Source organism: Podarcis gaigeae (genome assembly GCF_964106915.1).
Source record: "Podarcis gaigeae genome assembly, chromosome: 9".
Taxonomy (NCBI): domain Eukaryota; kingdom Metazoa; phylum Chordata; class Lepidosauria; order Squamata; family Lacertidae; genus Podarcis; species Podarcis gaigeae.
The window spans coordinates 74,308,412-74,330,007 of NC_139685.1; the positions used below are offsets into that span (position 1 = coordinate 74,308,412).

Here is a 21,596-nt window from a genome sequence, read left to right on the forward strand (position 1 = left end):
ATATATAATGAATTGAAAAGGATGTTCAAAATAATCTTTGTAAAAGAAGCTTTTCTTTTGGGAATTATAGGGACAGAACTTCCTAAACTGTATAGATATTTATTTATTTATGTTTGCTACTACAGCAGCAAGAATGTTACTTGCCCAAAAATGGAAAGAAGCAGAAGTCCCAGCAAAGGAAGAATGGATACAAAAACTTATGGAATATGCAGAAATGGTGAAACTTACCGGAAGAATAAGAAATCAAGATAGCAAACTTTTTACAAAAAAAAAGGATGGAAATGGTTTATTGAATATTTACAAACAAACTGTAAACAGAAAAGAACTCTGGCAGGATTACTGTAATAACTTTCAGTTTTATAAGAATATATATTTAAAGTAGATGAATAAATGAGTAAGTAAAGTTAATTTGGAATATGCAGAAAATATAAAAAATAAATCTAAGGAACCGCAGAAAGAGGGGGAAGGAAGTCAAATTTTGAAATGTTTAAATGATTGTAAAATTAATGAAATGTATAAATTTGAAAAGTATAAATAAAAACTTTAATAGTAATAATAATAATTTTAAAAGTTGCCCCTGAGAAGTTATTAGTAACAACTCAGTACTTTAGCAGGATTAACATAGAATGAACAGTGAAGATATAAATGAAAGGGAACTTTAAAAGGAAAAAATAAATAAATACTGTAAGGTAATAATTAGAATATGCAGTAATAAAGACAAAACGTAAGAAACCAGAGGGGGTGGGAGGGAAGCCGATTTGATGGGTTGACTTTATTGAATTTGTATAATTTTGTAAAACTGAAAATTTAATTTATTTATTTTTTAAAAAAAAGAATTATAAAAGTTGTTGGAGCAGAAGAATGCAGAAACCTCTAGGGAGATCAAACTACTGGGGACTTACTATTAGACATGACTTCCATGAGAATCAATTCAGTCTGGGCTTAATGTATTTTATTTACTTACAATATTTATAGCCAGCTTGTCCTTGAATATTTTTAATCACAGAGCAGGGAACAAAATAATAAAAGTAAACAGAAAAATAATATACAAATAAAAAAATCAACGTACAAAATTTGCAAAATCATATGAAGCCCAATATACAGGACCGTATCATCAACAACAAAATTACAACACTAAAATCCAGCACAGAAGGCCTTCTGGCGGTTCCCTCACTGCGAGAAGTGAGGTTACAGGGATCAAGGCAAAGGGCCTTCTCGGTAGTGGCACCCGCCCTGTGGAACGTCCTCTCTTCAGATGTCAAGGAAATAAACAACTATATGACTTTTAAAAGACATCTGAAGGCAGCCGTGTTTAGGGAAGTTTTTAATGTTTGATGTCTCAGTGTGTTTTTATATTTGGCTGGAAGCTGCCCAGAGTGGCTGGGGCAATGCAGTCAGATTGGTGGCATATAATAATAATAATAATAATAATAATAGGCAGAAGGGTGGGGGAAGGAGGGTACAAAAATGTAAACTTACAACCCTGTGAGGTAGGCTGAGCTCACCCTGTGTCAGAAAGTGAGAAAGAGGGAAGGGAGAGCCTTCCTGCTGCTTTGAATTTTGAATTATGGTGCTGGAGGAGACTCTTGAGAGTCCCATGGACTGCAAGAAGATCCAACCTATCCATTCTGAAGGAAATCAGCCCTGTGCTCACTGGAAGGGCAGATCCTGAAGCTGAGGCTCCAAGACTTTGGCCACCTCATGAGAAGAGAAGACTCCCTGGAAAAGACCCTGATGTTGGGAAAGATGGAGGGCACAAGGAGAAGGGGACGACAGAGGACGAGATGGTTGGACAGTGTTCTCGAAGCTACCAGCATGAGTTTGACCAAACTGCGGGAGGCAGTGGAAGACAGGAGTGCCTGGCGTGCTTTGGTCCATGGGGTCACGAAGAGTCGGACACGACTGAACAACAACATAGTAGTAGTATGAAAACGGAAAAGCGAATCGAGCTATCACAGCCCTTCTGTGGTTTTCGGACTTTGGCTGTGTACGCATTACTGGCTTAAAATGCACTAAGGTCCTTTCCCCTCTCCACATTTCAAATTGAGGGGTGGGGGAAAGCATCAGAACACAGTATTTCTATAAAAAACAACAACCAGGATTGAAATGGATTGTGCCTCCTGTTGTGTCCACATGGCTTCAGAAACCATCAATGGGAGCTCACTGGATGCAGAGTAAACAGACATAGCTTTTGTCTTCTTCTGGGAGGACCTGTTTTCAAGCACTGTGAAAATGTGGCGCCTTCCCAGTTTCCACTGAAAGCTGTGTGTGCCTGGGTGCTCTCTTGGGCTGTTCTTTTTCATTCAGCTCTGGGGAGTCCTCAGAAATCGCAAGTGCACCAAGCTACCCGTTGAAGGACGCAGATGTCACCCGAGGATCATTTTTGCATATGCACAGTAGCAAAGTCTACTTTTAATTCAAGGTGTGGCAGTGACAGCCGGGCTTTTGAGGAAGAGCCGCTAAGAATATTCAAAAAAGTGGGAAAACAGCTGTAAGATGCTTTGCATTTTAAGAACCTTCCTACATCAGCTTTTGCTAACCAGAGGCCCTCCAAATGTTTTAGACTGCAGCTCCAGAACATCTGGGGACCCTCAGGATGTCAAAGGGTGTCCTACATTTTGGAACGTTGTTCTTTACTCCAGAATTTTACAGTTCCACATAATGGATGGCTCCTTATTTGAGAAACACAATGACCCCTTTGAACTCTTTAGATCAGAAAACAACAACATGCTGTACTGCTGCAGTGTTGTGTTTTTGATATTTCGATCTGGCAATCCTAGCAAAGAGACCTGCAGTTCAGCAAACTGCTAATTACCTCTGCAAACAAGCTACTAATTACCTTTCCCCCTCCAGCCTGTGGTCCGAGGTTCAGTTTGTCTTGGAAATGCATCCAGAGTTTGTTCTTGAGTGGTGGCTGAGTTTGTTCTGATGATCTGAGTGAAATGCAAACTCCTCATGGAAGAATGTGGCAGATCAGATAGAGGAAAGGTTTTTTGAGCCTTTTTTTTAAAAAAACAAACAAACCAATGCATGTTAAGCCATTGGCTCCTTTGCGTGCAATGCTAATTCAGGCTCTGTGGTTTATCTTGGTTTACTGAGGAGCAGTGTGCTTGTGCACACTGCCCAAACAACAGCCCCCTTAGTGCAAGCACAACTGCGAGCCAACCTGGTTTGTTGCTGCCTTGCTGATCTTGTCTTTGACAGGAAGCAACAAACCTTGGTCCCTGGTTCAGACATAAGGGGAAGCCAAGGCTTCCTGGTATGTTTATCTCCCCTGCTCCCAGGGGAAGGAATGAAGCAAGAGTGATCAGGCATCAAATCTTACCTCTGCCATGAACTTACTGGCTGGCCTTAGGCGACATACCCACCAACATTTCTCCGATGAAAATAGGGATGTCCTATTCCATAATAATACCCTTCCAACATATATAAAAACATAACATTAAAAAGATGAATTAAAATTGGCTAACAAGAGATAAAACACCGGTGACATCTATTTGGTTTTTTATTTAACAATGTTCTTATTCACTCATTCTGTTTTTGGCTGAAAGATGCTGTATCTGGCATCCACGAAATTATCCCCTCCGAGAGTATGTGACTGTTTAGCATGTTCTTAAATATATATGTTTTGAAATCCTATCTTTAATTGTACTGTTGCATCACTTCAGTGTTTGTCGTGTTGGGTCTCCACTGGTAGGAAAGGTGGGGTTTTATATACTGTACAAATTCTACATGCATTCATGCAATTCTCTGTCCTGACACTAGGTGGCAGAAGGGGCCAAGAGGTTTCCACTTTAATTCCAGAGGATGGGAGGGATTCATATGCCAGTGAAAAGTTGGGTCGTCCCCCCCCCTCATAAAATCATGTCGATTTTACAGACTGGGTTCTTTGTGGTATCATTGGTTTGACGGTAGCGGGTTCACCTTTCCCATTAATATGATGCAATATATCTTCATGCAGCCGTAAGAATGACGTCACAAACTGGAGAGATGTGGGGGAAAGTTACAGTCAGGAACATGTGTTGCTCTGTTCTGCTCCTGGATCTGACTGGGACAGGGGAGGTATTTCTGGGGAGGGCAAGACAGACAGAGCCACCGCTGACATCAGTGAGCAGCTGCGAGTTTTCTAGAAAACCAGAATCTGCATAGACTGTGCTTGAGTTATATCTGTCTGGATGATTTGTGATTGAGCTTCCTTTTCTTATGTACATAAACACCATAAGTGTGCTGGGTCAAGCCAGTGGCCTGTTCTCCTGTTCTCACAGTGGCTAACCAGATTCCTATGGGGGAAATGGTATATTGTATTGCATAAAAATATTCATACTGCACATTTTGAGAAGAAGAAGAAGAAGAGTTTGGATTTGATATCCCGCCTTTCACTCCCCTTCAGGAGTCTCAAAGCGGCTAACATTCTCCTTTCCCTTCCTCCCCCACAACAAACACTCTGTGAGGTGAGTGGGGCTGAGAGACTTCAAAGAAGTGTGACTGGCCCAAGGTCACCCAGCAGCTGCAGGTGGAGAAGCGGGGAATCGAACCTGGTTCACCAGATTACGAGACTACCGCTCTTAACCACTACACCAGGAAGTTAAACCTGATCTTAAAAAAAAAAATTCACTCATTCCAAAAATGATTTTTTAAAAATATTCAAATAATAATAATTATCTTTCCCCACTCTGAAGGCTTTCACATCTCTACATCCAGATAAATTCCACTGGACTCATGTAAGGTGGTTTTTTGTTGTTTTGTTTTTTGGAAAGTCCAAGCTGATTTTCTGTATCGACGTTTTTAGATTACGGTACTTTGGGCAATGAATTTCTGTGTTGGTGATGCCTCAGTTACTAGAAGAAAAGAGACAGCGTTATTATTATTTTAATGCAGTTCTCTTCCAGAAACCGCATAAGCCATCACTGGTAACTTTTATAAATATGTATATACACAAGCTCAGTTCTTAAGCTGCTTCCAGAAATGTTTTAATCATTTAATAGCTCTGGGACTTTGACACTGATGCACTCCTCTGTTACGAACAAATGAAGAGTCCTGCCCCATCAGACCAGAGGCCCATCTAGTCCAGTATTCTGTACTCATAGTGGCCAAGCAGATGCAACTGATATTTTTTTTGGACACAGCGTATGAATATTAACACTTCCGTTAATTTTATCTGCCTTTTATTTAGTTGGAAATTATAATAACCTTCCGTTGAGGCAATGCCACATGGTCTGCAAGCCTGCTGTGTATGCTGTTTTTGTATGCACTGTCTTTGTTCAATAGCGTGTTGCTTCTGTTGCAATTCCACCATGAGAGCATAGGCCAGTTTCATAATTTTGAAAAATAAACTATTGTAAATACTAATGCACCCCCGACTTTGCATGGGATTAAAATGATGCATACAAGTATTTCTGCTTATGGGCAAAGACAGGTGGAGGTGGGAGTAATGTTTTGTCCTAGAACCTTCAATAGAGAGACAGCTGAGTGCCGTATTAGCACCTCAGTAAAGGCTGAATAGCAGAGGAGGGTGGTGAGTTTTGATGTATAACATTGCAATAGTTAGGCCAAAATGCTGAGCTCCACATATTATTTTTGAAAGAGGAGAAAACCTTAATGGAAATATTTTCCACACCAGATGCACTCTGCGCCGTCTGCTATTATTCTGTTTGCAGACTACTTCCACTAACTAGTTTCATATACTGCATTGCATTTGCGTTTATCTCCCACCCTTTTCTCCACGGAGCTCAAGGTGGCTTATGTGGTTCTCCCTCATTTAATCCCCGCAACAACCCCGTGAGGTAGGTTAGCTTGAGAGTGAGTGACTGGCCCAAACTCATGGTGAGTGAGTGAGTGACTGGCCCAAACTCAGGACCTGTTCTGACACTCCGACTGCTACACCACCACTGGTGAAATGTGCAAATTTCACAGGGTCATTTTGAGCCCCAAACTTTGCAATCAGGGGGGAAATTTATAGTAACAAATTACCAAAATGTTGGAGTTTCCCAAACCGATTTTAGGCCTGTGGCTTTAAATGTGCCCTGACCAAAACAAAAGTATGGAAATTTTAATGAGAATCTTTGTAACCGAAGGTCAGGTGGACTATCAGTCACATGATTCCACAGATGGGATGCAACTGCTCCCTTCATCCCTGGCCACTGGCCATGCTTGCTTGGGCTGATGCGAGCCGGAGTTCAAAACTTCTGGTGGGCACCAGCTTGGGGAAGGCTCGCCTGATGACCTCTAACAGCTTTAGGCAACCACTGAAGCGCAGAAGAACATTGACCTTTAGTCCCTTCCCCTTCGCAAAATTGGCAGTGCAAGATACCCTCCGGGGCTGCCTTTATCACATGCTGCCACTTCTGCTTTTGTGGCTGGTCATCACATGGTGTTGCAAGGCGATAATGCCGCAGCAACATCAGCAGGTTTCCGGGGGGTGAGCTCGAGTCTGCTGTCAGGGTTACAGACGTATCATGTGGATTTGTATCTGGATTCTAAGAGCGGAGTGGCAAAAAAACGGGTGGCCAAACTAGGCATGATGGGAATCATGTGAGTGGTTCTCTTCTGTTGTTTTTTTAACCATATAGCAGCTGTGGTGGGTGGGTGTTAATCTTGATCAGCACCAGCAGATGTGCAAGAGGGGATTTAACCCTTTGCTCCCCACTGTTCCTATGTTAGTAGAGGATGGGGTGAGGAGGCGAAGTTTGCAAAGACCAATGTGACTGGTGTCAGAGCTACTTTGGCCATGAGGTGTCTGAGAGCTGGTGTCAGGGACTGAGTGGACACTGAGCAGTGGTGGGTGGATTCTGATGAGGGGGCACTGGGAGAAAGGGGGTTGGGCCTGACTTGGAAGAAGGGAACAATGATCTGGGGGAGCCTGTAAGAGCCAAGAGTCAGAGGAAAGAGAAGCTGCAGGACTGGAGAGTGAAGAACAGGTACAGGAGGAGAGAGAGAGGTCAGCTTCCATGCCTCCACCTCCTGCTGCACCTCTCCTACTCCACTGGCTCCGAGGACCAGTCGAGGAATGAAGAGGGAGGAGCAGAAGCTTTGGGATGCAAGTCTCATCAGCCCCAGTCAACACAGCTGTGGTTCAGGTACAGATGGTATGGGAACCAAGCAGGTCCTGGCAGATGAAGAATCTTCAGTGAGGGTTGCATGATATACGATATATGATATCTTTATTGTCATTGTCCCATACAGAACAATGAAATTGAAAAACTACATAAAACATTCAACCCCCCCCCCGAAAAACTCTGAAACACCATTTTAAAATACAATATACTATAGAGACTCCTTATGCTGCGTTTAGAACCAGAATTGCATTTGCGTAGAAACTGTTTCTCAGGCGGCTAGTCCTGGCCTTTATAACCTTCTTCCAGAAGGCAGAAGCTGAAGGAGATCATTTCCGGAGTGTGCACTATCCTGCACTATCTCTGCAGCTTTCTTATGGCACCTGACAGCATAGATTCGATCTAAGGTGGGAAGAGTGCACCCAATTATTCTCTCTCCAGTCTTTACAACCCTGGACAGCATTGTTTTCTCCCTGGCCGTGCAGGTCCCAAACCACACACACAGACCATAAGTTAAGACACTCTCCACAGTGCAATGGTAAAATGCCATCAACAGGTCCTTTGAGAGATTGTTTTTCCGGAGGATTCTCAGAAAATATTGATGAAGGAATCTTATTGATGAAGGAAAGTTTCGTGCATGCACAGGGCATGTCGTACAACACTGATGGCTTCCAGAGAGTGTACATTCTGCTCTGGCATGTCTCATTAGTGGGTGGGGGTTGCAGTCATGCAGCTGAAATTCATTTCCTAGTGGGTGGGTGAGGGGTGAGAGACTAACAAGCAAGAGTCCATGCGCTGAAAGAGGCCAGCGTTACACACAGCCCACAGTTCTGTCCAGATACATTTGGGGAACTCTAAAGCAGGCCGGATGTTGTGCTTGCAAACGACGCTCTCCAGGAGCAACAGTTTCCTTTATGTTTGTCACCTGAACTCTGTATGGCTTGTAGAGAAGGAGCTCTGTTGCGTATGGAACATCGGAAGTATGGCTGCCTCCAGCTGTAACTATGACAGAATTAGTGAATCTAGACAGACCGAGAGCTAGGTAAAACAGGGATAATCTGGCTGCATAGCTTGCAACCTGAAGCTTCCTTACTAGCAAGAAATCCTTCATTAAAACAATGCAGTAATAATATAATAAAAATAACAAGCCCCCATCGTACTGCTGCTGATGCAGAAAAATAAACCAAAAAAAGTGGGCATTGCGCAATGCTGTGATTCCTACAAAGGGTGTGTGTGATAATATTAATAACATTTAGTAGTATCAACATATTAAATAATTATATAATGCTATAAGAAGAAAAATGAGCCCAATTCGGCTGCTTCTGCAAGAAAGTGGGCCTTGTGCAATACTGCGATTCCGACGTAGGGGGTTGCGTGATCATAATATCAGTATTAATAACAATACTATTTAGTAATAATAATATCTTATATAACGTTAGAGAAAGAATAATACTGCAAGAGCAGAAAAATAAACGAATAAAATGGATAAAAGGCTGCGATTCTTGCAAAGGGGCTGCGCGTAACATTAACGGTAATATAATAATCATGACAATAATAGTAATCACAATGAGCCCCCGTCGTGGCGCGGCAGCAGTGGCCGAACCTAGGCCCGCCGAACCCGAGGTGGGAAGTGGGAGGAGCCACCTTGGCGCGCCGCAGCCAACCAGCGCCGTCCTCTCGGCCGCCCAATCAGCGGGCTCCTTCCAAGCGTCGGTCCGTGGGCGGGCCTTGGCGGGGGGCGGCGCCGCCGCGGCCTCCTCCGCCTCCTGTGAGGGAAGGAAAGGCGGGCAAAGCGAGCGAGCGGGCGAGGCGAGGGAGCCGAGCGAGGAGGGAGCTGGCGCGGCCGTGAGAGGAAGAGGAGAGAGGGGACCCGGAGGATTGCCGTCCGCTGAAGCCGCCGTCCCGCCGCCGGGAATTTACCTCAGGCTGGGCTAGTCGCCTTCGCCGCCGCCGTCGTGCATGGAGCGGCACCGCGGTGGCGAGGGCGGCGGGCAGGCTCGGGAGCCGCCGCTCAGGAAGGGGAGGAGCCCGCCCGCCTCGGGGCTCTGAGGGAGAGGGAGAGAGCGCGACACCCCCAGCCCCCGCCCGACGGCCTCCGTCGCTTGGCAACCGTAAGTCTTCCTCCCTCTGAGTCATCCCGCCGCCTGCTCCGCCCCCCAACGCCCGCTGGCCACGCCCACAGACAGGGCGCGCGAGAGCGATACCAGAGGGCCGACTTGGGATAAAATACTGGGGGCGGGGCCAGGCAAGCCCCGCCCCACATAATCACATGACGAGGGGGCACACACTACTGTATTTGAGTGATAGTGCCCAGCAACTAGGGGAAGGGCGATGGCCCCCTCAATTATTATTTTTTTTTGGGGGGGGGGGCGGTTGCTGAAGGCACTTTGGCCCCTATGATGTGAGCATGTATGTGTGTGTAGATACATAGATGTATATGTGTATATATATATATATATATTTATGTGGGTGTCTGAAGGAAAGTTAAGTTGGTTATTAGCCAATGCTTTCCCCTCCCCTTCAGTCATTTTTCGGGAATCGGCTGTCGCCCCCACCACACCACCTAATAAGCTATAATTCTCAGATCGCCCCCACCCCATAAAATAATATCCCCAAATTGCCCCTCCAATGAGCTATAATTCCCAAATTGCTCCTCCAATGTGTTGTACCAGTTTGCCCTCACCCCAGTGAGCTATTACTGTACCCCCCTAGATTGCCCCTCCAATGAACTATAATCCCCAAATTGCTCCCACCCAAATGAGATTGCCAGCTTTCTTTTAATAATAATAATACTTCCATCCTAGTAACTTTTTACTCAGAATACAGTAGACCCATCTGAAATGCATGGGCATGGCGAACCTTACAGTGAAGGTATCTTCAGATACACTTACACTGTGTATCTGAAGAAGTGTGCATGCACACGAAAGCTCATACCAAGAACTAACTTAGTTGGTCTTTAAGGTGCTACTGGAAGGAAATTTTTTATTTTGTTCTGACTATGGCAGACCAACACGGCTACCTATCTGTAACTTACAGTGAAGTGAAATTATTCATTCCTATGCATTTCAAATGGGCCTGTTCTGAGTATGGCTAGCACTGGGTACAACCCACAGGTTTTTTTTAAGGTTGTATTCAACTAACTTTTTACTTAGAGTAGACCCATTGAAATGCATGAGCATGACTAACTTAGTGAACCTAAGTTATGCCCATGCAGTTCAAGTGGGTCTGTTGTGAGTGTGGCTAGCATTGGGTACAGCTCACAGTTTCTAGCATTTGTGGAAGCTGAGATATGAGGTAAAACATGCAGGCAATATACAGGCCTCTCTTTTTGAGAGTCGAAAGCTGGCCTGCCCTTTCTCCTCCTCCTCCCCCTTTCTGGGTCCCCCCCCCCTCACCCAGCCACTGGAAAAAAGATTCCTGTGGATGGATGCCCAGGCTCCTCCCCCTCTTTCTATCTTAATTGTGGAATAGGGTTTGAGAGTTTGCTTGCTTGGGAAAAAGTCTCTCTGGTGCTTACTCCTAGGAAAGTGTGCATAGGGCTACAGGTTTAACCTCCTCTTGCTTTTTATTTATGCAGCTTATTTTTTCCATATGTGATAAATGAGAAATTATGTTTAGCTTATTAATTGGTTTCATGCACAATGTTATGCTCTGAACACTTCAGGAGAAGAATACCCTCTTCATGTTACTTGCTTCAGCAGTTATTCTTCCTCACTCTGTCTCCATTTGCTTGAATCAATAAATGCATATTGATCTCTGTTTAAGGGCTGAGTTTAATGGAGGAGAGTCTTTAATGCCTGTGTCCCTCTCCTCATCCCCTTCTACAATGTCATCTTCCCCCCAATACACTGTGGTTGATATATTGGCATAACACTTCTCTATTTGGGTGATAGTGGTGGAACTGGGTTTAGAAAATGCCCCTTGCTGTGGCTTTTGTTCTGCTTTCTGAGGTCATTATTAGACTAGATATTCTGTTCTTCCTCCACATGCTTGAAGAAGTACCCTTCAGGTTTACAGGCCCTTTCTTGTCTCCTTGTTGGAACGTAGGATTGTACCAGCACAGGCTATTTGAGTATTGTCTACTCCATGGGTAGGCAAACTAAGGCCCGGGGGCCGGATCTAGCCCAACTGCCTTCTCAATCCGGCCCGCGATGGTCTGGGAATTAGTGTGTTTTTACATGAGTAGAATGTGTCCTTTTATTTAAAATGCACCTCTGGGTTATTTGTGGGGCATAGGAATTTGTTCATCCCCCCCCCCGAAAAATATAGTCTGGCCCCCCACAAGGTTTGAGGAACAGTGGACTGGCCCCCTGCTGAAAAAGTTTGCTGACCCCTGGTCTACTCATATGGGCACCAGCTTTTCAGGGTCTCCAGCAGATAACATGGTACTTTTGCTGGAGATTTCCAGGGATCAGTCCTGGGACCTTGTGCATGCAATAAATGCTATTGAGCCCTGGTCCCTTCACATTAGGAGGTGACCTTCAGCCTCATAGACACTGTGTACAACAAGCACCTTGCGGTGCTCCTCTCCAAGTAGATAATACATCACAGCTGTGGAATGTATATTCGGTCCCAGAGAACTTTATGTTGTAGGACAGCATGCAAATGTCATAAGATGAATACACAGGGGTGGGGAAGTCTCCTGACTGAAGAGCCACTGCCTTTCAGTATAGAGACGATAGATGGACTAATGCCTCTCTGTAGATCAATGGCTTTTCAGAATGGGTTGTGAAATACAGTGTTTCAAGATATTGTTATGAGTTACATTGTTAACTTGTTACTCTGTTAAAAGGCTTTAGCTCCAGGATGGAAAGAGAATAATTTTAGTGGGAAATAGCAGTGCTACTTTGTATGCTTGGATGACTTAAAAACAAAAAAACGAACAAACTAGGAGCCTTTCAAGCATATTGTTTCTGCAACATGGTGGCAAGGGACAATACAGCCTCAAGCTCCTAGACTCACTTGCTCTTATTCACCATTATTTGAAATAAACTTCCAGTGTGTAAAAGCAGAAAAACTTCTCAATCCATGTAGACCTTCTGCTTTCTGAATTTTGTGAAATTGCAGAATGGAAAGCTGTGAAGCTTTAGGGTCAAAATAAACTTTGAGTTATTCTGGACTTTTCAAGGAACTACTGTTTATGAGGACATGAATGAAATAAAAATGGGTTTGGGATAGCTAACTTTGATGCTAACTGTAACACTTACACCCTGCTTCTGTACATGCTTTATTCAAAGTGAGTAGAAGCAGAATCTGCAACAAATGTTTGGTATATAACTCACCAATAGAAGCACTTTCAGAAAGGCATACTATCCTATATGATGCTATGAACTGCAAAGGGCTCAAGCATCACAATTCACATTGCCTTCTCCCCACTCTTCCCTTTGTGCTTTGCTTTTTGATTGTTTCTCCCATCTGACACAAAACATTCTTGGGCTTGGGGGCTACTGAGCATGCTCAGTCCACGTTGGCCCGGTTTGGAGTTGTTGTTGTTTTTAATGAAGGTGTTGTACTTTTGCATATCCTGCTTCACCCAGACAAAACTTAAATTTTCCTCTTGCCAGAACCCAGCCACCTGAGTTTGCTGTTAGAAGGCATAATGAGCCTTCAGCTCAACTTCCTTGTAGAAAAATGTTGTGCTAATATTACCATTCAATTACATTGCCTTTTGGACTTTCTCCAAAATTAAGGGTTTCTTATGATGATGTATGATAGTGAAAAAACCTGAATTACTGTTTCTAAAACCTGATGATTAAACTTGGTTCACTAAAATATTGCTTTCATTTTCTACCTGTTCACTTTATTTGCCTAGCTAGCTAAAACTAAAATACACCTACATCCTTAGGGTGCAGCAGCTTGTATCTCCATTTTATGTAATTATATTCATAATTGTTTTATAATTATTGTTTGAATAGATGTAAGGTGTGTACGCACCTAAATTTCACAAGTAAACCAATTGGCACAATTTTAGAGGCTAAAGTAGCACATGCAGCGGTTGGCACTGATTGCTGAGTAAACCATCTTTTGGATTGGAGCATGTTCTCATTATATCACGGATTGCTGGGATAAATGTGCACAGAGATTTCTTTGTGCTAGGTAAGAACATAGGAAGCTGCTTTATGATACGTCGGACCTCTGGTCTTTCTGACTCAGGATTGGCATCAGTTCTCCAGGGTTTCAGGCCAGGATCTCGTGCAGCTCTAGCTGGAGATCCTAGGGATTGAACCTTCTGCATGCAAGGCAGATGTTCTACCATTGGGCTGTGTGTTACACATTATAGCATAGGTGATGGTCATATGTGATGGTCATATGGCAAGTTGTAGCTATAATTGTTCAAAGTTCAGACAGAACAAATTTCGTGGTATGTAGTCAGATGCATGGGCTAATATACCGTATTTTTCGCTCTATAAGACACACCAAACCATAAGACGCACCTAGTTTTTGGAGCAGGAAAACAAGAAAAAAAATATTCTGAATCTCAGAAGCCAGAACAACAAGAGGGATCGCTGTGCAGCGAAAGCAGCAATCCCTCTTGCTGTTCTGGCTTCTGGGATAGCTGCGCAGCCTGCATTCGCTCCATAAGACGCACACACATTTCCCCTTACTTTTTAGGAGGGGAAAAGTGAGTCTTATAGAGCAAAAAATACGGTAGTTAGTATAATGCACAACCCTGGGCACAGCTCACTGTGGAAAGGCAGCATAGAAGTAAATTAAATAAACGACTTCAAAATCCAGCATTAATTATCTCAGTCTTGCCTGAGTTACTTGCCTGCTAGCCAGCAGCAAATAGTTAAGCTGCTGTACTTTGGAGAGCTGGCCTATTTTGCTTCTAGGCCTGCTGACCTGCGACACATAATCTAAGTGCGTATGGACAGGTGGGCTGCAAATGTTATTTTAACTGGATTACTGGTTATATGGTGAAATGTAAAGGAGGAAAAATTATTCCGGTTTAGCCATTCAGCCTAAAATTGGGAGGCCATACCTGTTTTCGTAATACAAAGTGGGGAGATTCGGCTGTGCTTTGTAAAATGCTCATATTTAACAACATGCCCTCAGTTTGTTCTCAGATGGATCTACAGGAATGTGGGAGAAAAGGGAAGGGAATGTGCTTGTATCTGAGAAACAGGCAGAAATGTACTAATAATGCAATATACAATTAGAATTACCGTACCTTTTTCACTGAGGGGTGTTTTCACTGAGTGGATATAAAGATATTTGTTTTCCTCGCCTCATATTAAATTAATTCCTTAAAGGGAGTATTTATAGTATGGGCTAAGGCATAGCTTAAGAGAATGCGGCCCCTCCTGATCCGCAAAGTAGCTGTTCGGGCAGGCTGTATTTCATAGCAGGATGAAATCTGGCTTATTCTCTCCGAAGCTGATGTTCCGGAAAAGATCTAGGCCCCGGAGACATATTGCAGATCCAAGGTGGTGACATATGAGCTGTCGTGTCTTCTGACTTCATTAAAGGCCCTGTCTTTTCCGGAAACGTCTTGGTTCTGAGTGTGCTTAGTTGATGTGGCTTAACCAGCGCTTTATATCTACAGGGCTTCACGAACAGCTGTAATGGTTTTCAGCAAAATGCCTTTCTGATTGCAAGAGATTGTGACACAAATGCTCACTCTGTCAGGATTGTGGAACTTGGGGTAGTTCTTGCTTGTATGAATGAGAAAAAACGGTTGCACTGCTTCTGTAGTCTATCAGTTTTAAGCAGTGAAAAACTCTTGTGTATCAAATACAGTTGTTGCTGATCTCTCTTCACATCCTGGCAAACCGGATGTCGCCTTTCACATTTTATCCACAGTCTGATTAGTTCATAGTTGCTTTGCGAATAAATAAATCAAACGTTACCATCTCAAAAAAAAATTTAATGGCTAACATATGCAGGCTAATGGTACACTGATGGATTGATGATGGGGGGGGGGGAGGAGAACCCAGCTTCCAGTTTAAAAGGGACTTCCCTATCTGTTTATCTGGAGGCACCTCTGGACTCAGCACTGGTGACCAACAAAGTAGCTCTTACAAGCCAGGTTTCATAGCATTCAATAAACATGTTCACTTGTCCTCAAAAGTATAGGGCAATAGTTTCTGATCTGGCCAACAGGCTAGATCATTATCTCCTCCACCTCTCATGGGTCACGTCTGACAGGTGTAGGAGTCTCCACTCACCTGCCAATTACCTGATGTCAGTGTGATGTTAGAATGACATCAGGTGACCTCTTTTTTTTTTGCATGCAAGGGCCTTCATAAGCCCCTTTCAAATCACTGGACAAGATAGCACTTTAGAAGCCCCTTTGAACCAGCTAATGAGAACAGTGCTCTTCAACTTTAGTTTCCAGATATTGTTGGACTCTCATCATCCTAGAAAAGGTTACCTGATGGTCAGGGGTGATGGGAGCTGTAGCCTAATATCTGGGGATGCTAGATTAAAGAACACTGGGTTGTTTTCCATCTCCCAAAGCATAAGAACTGGATGGGCTGGTTTGCTGTGCTTTATGTGTGTTCTAAGGCACCTATCATGATTTTCTAAGGCACATACCATAGTAAGGTTTCCTGACGTAGACATTTCTAAAATGTGGCTTGCCAAATTACACTCTCACTATTGCCCTGGCATCAAAATCTCATCCTGTCTTCCAGCTTTCTGTGTGCCTCAACTCTGCATGCAATGTTTGTGTTTTCATGTTGACACCATTCTCCCAAGCCTTAGGGACAGGGTGGCTTAGAAATGGAAACGTCTCTCTTTTTTTGCTAAGTGTAATTCCTCCAGCCTAGTATGATCCCTTAGGGGAAAGGTGATTTGGCATCTTTAGAAAAGTCTTGCCTTTCCCATACTGCCCTATTGAACACATGCAACTGCCTTTTATTGAGTCAGACTACATAGTGCAAGAATAGGGTTCAGAGAAAAAGATCAATTCTGCACCTGTTGCTATATGGAAGAATCACAAAGGCAGAGCGCCTAATGGGGTAGACTCATATAGTCCTGGGCAAGATTATAGTGTAATGATTCCCATCACCCTTCCCCTCTGGATTTTCCCTTCATGTAATCTGCTCTCCCCCCCCCCCCCCGAACATAGGGTAGCCAACATGGTGCCCTCCAAATGTTGAATGACTAACTGCTAAAGATTCCATCACCTCTACCCACTGGCCAAGCTAACTGAGGCTGATGGAATTTGAAATCCAACAACATCTGGAGGGACATCAGTTCCCTGCCTGAAACCCTGCAGGGAACCTAAACATTAGGAAGAACTTCCTGACAGTAAGAGCTGTTCGACAGTGGAATTTGCTGCCAAGGAGTGTGGTGGAGTCTCCTTCTTTGGAGGTCTTTAAGCAGAGGCTTGACAACCATATGTCAGGAGTGCTCTGATGGTGTTTCCTGCTTGGCAGGGGGTTGGACTCGATGGCCCTTGTGGTCTCTTCCAACTCTATGATTCTATGGCTCTATGATTCTATGATATAGGCAACAGCCATATGATTAGTACTGTGGTACCTTGGTTCTCAATTGTAATCCGTTCTGGAAGTCCGTTTGACTCCTGAAACCATTCGAAAACCAAGGCACAGCTTCCGATTGGCTGCAGAAGCTTCCTGTTCTCAAGCGGAAGCCACGGCAGATGTTTGGCTTCCAAAAAACGTTTGCAAACCGGAACACTTACTTTCGTGTTTGTGGTGTTCGGGAGCCGATTTATTCGGCAACTAAGCCGTTCGAGAACCAAGGTATCGTAGCACAGAAGCCTACAAAAACTACTATTCTACAAAAATTACTAGCATGCCTGAATATACACATTATTTATGTAGCCTTCTGAAAGTAATTCTTACTCCCAGCAAGTGAGTAGTAGTTACTTAAGGTTCGTTTACCTGTTTCATATATTTAGATGCTACTTAATACCAGAACAGTCTCTTAAGTGGTTTAGAACAACAACAATGACAAAGGCACCCTATGTACAACAAACAAACTTTTTAAAAATATAAGCGCCTCTTTGCCCTTGGCTTTTGATGCTTGAGATGCATATTTTAGCACCCACCATATTTCTGTGATTGTAAGTTGTTTTAAACTGCTTTCAATTTTGTGTTTTAGTTGTTGTCACCCACCCTGGCACCTTAGGATGGAGGGCAGGTAATAACAATATAATACCAGAAGAAACAATCAAATCCCAGAAAAGCAGAAACATAGCAGCACACTTCAAAAACAGAGTCAGGGAAATGACTCAATAGCTTGCCCACCCAATAACTGCAATGTGGATGGAGGATTAGGGAGAGGTATGGTCAGCAGCCATCTGGGCCCCACCCATCTCCAACTATATCTCTTTCTCCCTGCCATTACTTACCATAATCTCTCCTACCCATAACCAGGAATAGGAGCATCATTCCTTCTCCTTTTGCCCTATCTCTTGCCGAGGCACATCCTGATTTATGTACGGCACTCACCACACTAACATGTACACAGGACACCCATCTTCCAGTCAATTTACCTTCTCGAAGCATTCACAAAGCTTGTATTTATGTGGTTCCCAGTGGCTCCAGAATGGTTAATATGACCTTATTGGACTAACTACTTATAACACACACCAATTCCATGCTATTTTGAAAGCTGCTGAAATGGACTATCATTTGTTATTCATCCAAACCACCACCTTTAAAGTGAAACTTGGTTGAGAACAAGCCTTAGCTTTATAAAGGAAACAATGACCTCGCTTGTGGAAATGCGTAAGGGGTTTTCCTCTTGTGTTGCTTTTTATTACAGTTAATTGTGGAGGTTGCCTTGAAATTCCTGGAAGGGTCCTATCATTGTATGACCAATATACATGGTACCTATGCATAGGTATGGAAATGAAAGACACAATAGGCAATAGAAACAAAACATGCACTACAAACTAAGTTTTGGAATTACTGGATTCTTTTGGTGGTTGAGAACACTACCTTTTTGCAATATACCGTATTTTTTGCTCTATAAGACTCACTTTTTCCCTCCTAAAAAGTAAGGGGAAATGTGTGTGCGTCTTATGGAGCGAATGCAGGCTGCGCAGCTATCCCAGAAGCCAGAACAGCAAGAGGGATTGCTGCTTTCACTGTGCAGTGATCCCCTCTTGTTGTTCTGGCTTCTGGTCTGGTGCGTCTTATAGACCGAAAAATACGGTAATGGCATTGGACCAAGGGCAAAACGGCATAAGTGTGTAAGAGTGATGGGCTAGGAATCTAGTTGGTCACAGAAGTGACAAAACTAGATTTAGTTATGGCTTCGCATTTTCCATCATTCTTTTTGGCACACAAGCAGCTGCCTTATGCTGAGTCAGACTGTTGGGTCCATCTAGTTTGGTAGGTGCTACACAGACTGGCAGCAGCTCTCCAAGATTTCGAGCAGGGAATCTCTGCCAGTCCAAAAGATGATGCTGAGATTTGAACCTGGGGCCTTCTACATACAGTCAGATGTTCTGCTCTTGAGCTATGGCCCTTCCCCACATCTCAGCTGTTGCCCTCCACAACTCCCTCATCATATCTTTCTCTTCATCTTGGATCAAGTTTTCACTCATAAGCAAAACCTGTTGAGGGGTGAGGACAGTCTTCTGGTTCTCGCTGTGTGTGCACATACACATGTGCTGATGTACTCCCATGTACTGTTCCTTCCAGACATTTGTAGAGAAGCCTGCTCCACTTCCAGTTAGTAGTGCTTGACTGGGCGGAGCAAAAGTCCAGTTCAGATGTAATTGACTTATTTTTTTTTATATTCTGGGGTGTCATCCAGGGATGGAAAAAATGACAGGAAGGAAGGGAGTGATTCTTTTCTCTCTTTCTCATGCTAAATATAGAATGCCATTAAAACCTGGGAGCAGCAGATATTGGCGTGAAAGGAATTCTGGCCCATTTTAATGTTGTCTATTTCCATACTTGATTTGTTATGAGGTGCTGACTTTTTGTTGTAAACTGAATTGGTCTGGCCCTGCCAGGGGCCTCTGGGGCTAAACTATGCTGCATGCAGTGTTCTTCCAATGCTTGAATTTCTGTGTTAGGTTAGGAATTGGTAACCACTTTTCTCTCTCCCTCCAGCTCTGGGAAAGTTTGAGAATGTACCGGATGCTGTGAAAATGCTTGTGGGTTTTCTTTTCTGTTTTTTGTCTGGGGATTTCTAGAAGAGAGAGGCATAATGGGAAGGGAGCGGATGGCGTGCATGGATCACTAGAACCTGCCATGCTTAGTGCTACAAAACAAACGGCAGGAATTGTTGGGGGGTTTATTTATTTTTTGCTTTTGTGGAAAAAAAGCTTCAGGTCAGTCTTTCTAGAGGGAAAGTATTTGAAATTTGCTAGCAAAAATAATCTGTCTTAAATTTCTGAACGTGAATAGGAGTTACAGTTTCAGCTGCGTCAAAGATAAATGGGTTTAAGAATTAAATGTGCATACACCTCTAGTTCATAGTGCAGCTAGTGTCCAGCTTCCAGTGGATTTCCTGTTGGCAAAAAGAGCAGCCGGGTTCATTGGGCTCCATTTCTGATCCTGATCAGAATGCACAGGAAATGCATGTGCATTCTGCGTATTGACTGATTTAACTTTTTTATTTGTCATGAAAGCCAGGCAGTTGAAACTGTGTGTGCCTTAAGACTGGGCACCAGGAGTGCTTATTGTTAGCCATTTAATAAGCTTACCCTTTAATAAGCTTATGCCATTTTTATGCAGCTGTGTAATACTTGCCAGTTCTGTTCAGGCCAGACTGAGGCAATGTGTTTTGTTTTCCAGTCATATTATGGACTTTTAGGTTGTTTCTGTTGTGGTTGCTGCATAGGTACATATTCTGCACTTGGAGTGGGGGGCATTGTTGACCAGTGTGGAGTTCTGGGGTTCATGGTCCACCCTCTGTGAAGTTCACACTGCCTCTGTAGTTTGCAGGATTGCTTGCAAACCAGACCAGCGTATTGTTGACAAATTTTAAAATACCTTCTGCTATATAGGCTTTTATCATTGTAAGTTGCTTTGAGACATTTTGTTACAAGTGATGAATAAATCCAATTAATACTGTGACTGCTACCACCAATAGGCAAGCGGAAATGTTGTTTCTGAATCAGCAGTCTATCTCATTTCACAGATAATACTCTTTGGGGTGTAGTTCTGACCTTTTGTAGCTAATGTGAACTTTTCTACTGGAATAAATTCCATTCTACCTCCAAAGATAGCATATGTGGCTCTTTTACTTCTCTACATATCTTTACAGCAAACCTGTGGTAGGTTAGGCTGAGAGATAGAGGACTGGCTCAAATTCACCCCAGTGTCATGTCTGAGCAGGGACTCTATTCCTAACTAGCATTGGGATGATGAAAAAGTCTTATACTGCTGTTCATTATAATGGATTTCAGCATAGTGTCATCAGTACACACATATGCATAAGAAATCCCAGTACTTTAGATGTGTTTGGCAAATTGGATTTTATCTGCAGTACCACAAAATCACTTATTAAAACAAGTGCCAGTAAATTAGATAGCATTACAGGAATATGAAAGTGACTTCTGCTTGCCAACAGAATGAAAGAGCAGACATGATCTTTTTAGTCTCAACCACCTTGAGGTTTTTTGTCCACATTGGAGAAAGGCTGCCTAGATTTGTCTGTAGGACATACCTAAAGGCAAAAATGCCTGCTCTTCTTCTACTGATGCAAGTTAGTATTAAAAGGTACAGAACAGGAGCACACAGAGGTGTGGCCTTTTCCCTGCTTTGCTGATGCTTAACAACCATATACTGTCTGTTTTTGACAGTCATGGGATCCTCCCTTGGCCTAAATGTCCTGTAGGGTAGCTGCGGGTTCTCTTTTGTTTTCAACTCTGAGGACATTCTATGAATGGGATCTTTATAAAGCAGATTATGGTGCAGGTCACATGCAGGTCCAGTTTGGCATCTCCTTATAATTGCGACTTCACATTGGTATTCTGGTAATTTAATAAATCTTAAGGAAACTTTGCTAGTCCATGCAAGGGGAGCAGTTCTTGTGTTCACTGCTGCTTGAGTATATGCAAGTATGTGTAGCAGACGAGTGTCCGTTCTTATCAGCATACATCCTCACCTGTGTACAAAGGGCTTCTCCATTTAAATGCTATTAAACGTCTTGAACAAGGAGGGAAGGATTAATTTTTTTAAAAGGGAGAGGTTTTGAAAATAATTTCACATTAACTCTCGCCTCCTTCTGGACCAACCTGGTGTATCTCATCGGTTTGACAAGCAAACGTGCAGAGCTTTTTTTTTTTATGTGCATGCATAACTGCCAACTGGGGGAAAGGAATATTAAATGCTTTTATGGGAGACTGCACCCCCCCCCCCGAGATGGAGTGATCATCCCCCCAGGAACAGCTGGTGATTCCCACAGTCCAGGTATTCATAACCGCCTCCTATTTCAGGAGTTCTGTGCCCCACCTGGGAGAACTGTACAACTTTGACAGTGGGTTGTGGCTGACACCTATCCATCACCTGATATCTATGTGCCATTGGCTAGTTCAGAGGTCAAGCCGGGGTGCAAAGAAAGAATCTTCTTTTGCATATGTGGGTGTGGTTAGACCAAAATGTGCTGGCA

At 43.4% G+C, this 21,596-nt stretch overlaps 1 protein-coding gene and 1 long non-coding RNA gene across 6 annotated transcripts in view; one reads left to right on the forward strand and one right to left on the reverse strand.

Annotated features, from left to right (window-relative positions):
* Positions 1–1,477: 1,477 nt before the first annotated feature.
* Positions 1,478–9,080, reverse strand: LOC310852900. Of its 3 annotated transcripts, XR_014568405.1 has the most exons (5): positions 8,973–9,080; positions 4,673–4,838; positions 2,840–2,999; positions 1,904–2,459; positions 1,537–1,551 (listed from the first exon to the last, which is right to left on the reverse strand). It is a non-coding gene; the product is annotated as an uncharacterized lncRNA (long non-coding RNA). The 3 variants fall into 3 exon arrangements; XR_014568403.1 differs by having other exon boundaries at positions 1,478–1,551; positions 1,904–2,999; XR_014568404.1 differs by lacking the exon at positions 8,973–9,080 and adding an exon at positions 5,191–5,917 and having other exon boundaries at positions 1,478–1,551; positions 1,904–2,999.
* Positions 8,721–21,596, forward strand: part of PTPRA (protein tyrosine phosphatase receptor type A) — a 140,203-nt gene continuing 127,327 nt past the window's right edge. For all 3 annotated transcript variants that reach the window (XM_083756476.1, XM_083756477.1, XM_083756478.1), the window contains exon 1: positions 8,721–9,163. The gene's annotated coding sequence lies outside the window, so the exon portion shown is untranslated. The remainder of the gene's footprint in view (positions 9,164–21,596) is intronic.